This window comes from Anarrhichthys ocellatus, unplaced genomic scaffold (assembly GCF_004355925.1).
Source record: "Anarrhichthys ocellatus isolate YVR2014 unplaced genomic scaffold, GSC_Weel_1.0 scaffold37, whole genome shotgun sequence".
Lineage (NCBI taxonomy): Eukaryota > Metazoa > Chordata > Actinopteri > Perciformes > Anarhichadidae > Anarrhichthys > Anarrhichthys ocellatus.
In genome coordinates this window covers 3,130,878-3,132,272 of record NW_022280067.1, presented here as the reverse complement: position 1 = coordinate 3,132,272, position 1,395 = coordinate 3,130,878, and the positions used below count along the sequence as shown (strand labels likewise).

General features: G+C 50.5%; 1 protein-coding gene across 2 annotated transcripts in view; it reads right to left on the bottom strand.

Annotated features, from left to right (window-relative positions):
- afg2a (AAA ATPase AFG2A) overlaps window positions 1-1,395 on the bottom strand; it is a 102,712-nt gene that overhangs the window by 55,772 nt on the left and 45,545 nt on the right. The window lies entirely within an intron of this gene.

The window sequence follows — 1,395 nt, the reverse complement described above, 5'->3', positions numbered from 1 at the left end:
CACACACACACACACACACACACACACACACACACACACACACACACTCGCTGTGTCATCCTCTCTCATGTTTACTGTTTCCACCAGCCAACAAACACATTTCCTTGTTACTCGGGCAACTTGAAGAAATGTACTCCTGCATAGAAATCACATTCTCCTCACAGCGGTGAAGAGGCCGAGTCCAGTCGAGCAGTGTCAAAACTAAAAAACATCAAATTACTGAAACTGCTGGGATGCAATGTGTGTATAGTATAACTTTACTGAATCACTCAATTCATATGGGATTATCTGGGAAGCATGTCCACTGGGTGCTTATAAGCTAGTTCAGAGTCTGACAAAGGTTTCCTGAAAATATTGTTGCAACAATATTCAATAAAGTTAATGAATTTGTCTGCTAACACCCTCTATATCGCTGTTCAGTGTCAGTGGGTGTGTTAGTGTCAGCGGTGGCTGCATTTGTGTGATTGTGTGCTGTGATCCTCCTGGAGCCTGAACAGAGGCAAAACGCAACAAACATGCGACTCCATTTCTGGAGAGCAAAACAAGGTAGCAAGCACGCGTAGCTGGGCTCTATTAAAGCATCTGAGGGCGTAACATAATTCATTGCAACATTTAGCGGTGAAACAAGACACAGATCGCCCACGAATGTAAGTAGTGCCTGAATTATGAGGGGCAGAAAATAAGGGAGGCGGAGGAGGGGGATGATGGAGATATGGAAAAGGAGGAGGTGAAGAAGGAGTTCAAGACAGAGCTCCTCCATTCTGCTTTCTGTCTGCGACCGGTAGGTTTAATGCTCCGACGTTCCTCTCTCGCTCTCTCAGTCTGTTTACAATTACGGTGTCGCGAATGAATCTTCCACGAATGACCGCTCAACTGGCAGCCCCGACCAGCCAGGAACAAGGGAGCTATTAGTAGAGGAACTGAGGAAGGAAGGAAGAGGGGAAAGCCAAAAGGGAAGGCAGTCCAGCTCAGAGGCCCAGGGAGGGGGGAGGAGGGGAGGGAGAGAGCAACGGGGAAGGCTTAGTGGAGGGAGAGAGGGGAGGTGAGATGGGGAGGCAGTGCGGCGGGATCAGTGGGGTTATACAGCAAAGAGGGAAGGGCGACAGAAGAGGAGGGCTCAGCCACATCTCCCTGAGGCGATCCGCTCGACAGAAGCAAAGATCTCAGAGGAGGAGGAGGAGGAAGAGACTGTAGCCCCCCCCCCCCCACCAGCAGAAGAGGAGATGAAAGAGATTAGTTCTGGGGTCTGGCCCGGAGGACAGTGGACGAGGCAGCCTCTGAAATTCTTCCATTTCTCAGGCAACAGGATTTAGGGTGGGACCTCCCCGTGGCCCTTTGATACAAGAAATACATGAGAGCGTTTCGTGGGTGTGACACTCTCTCAACCCCCCCCCC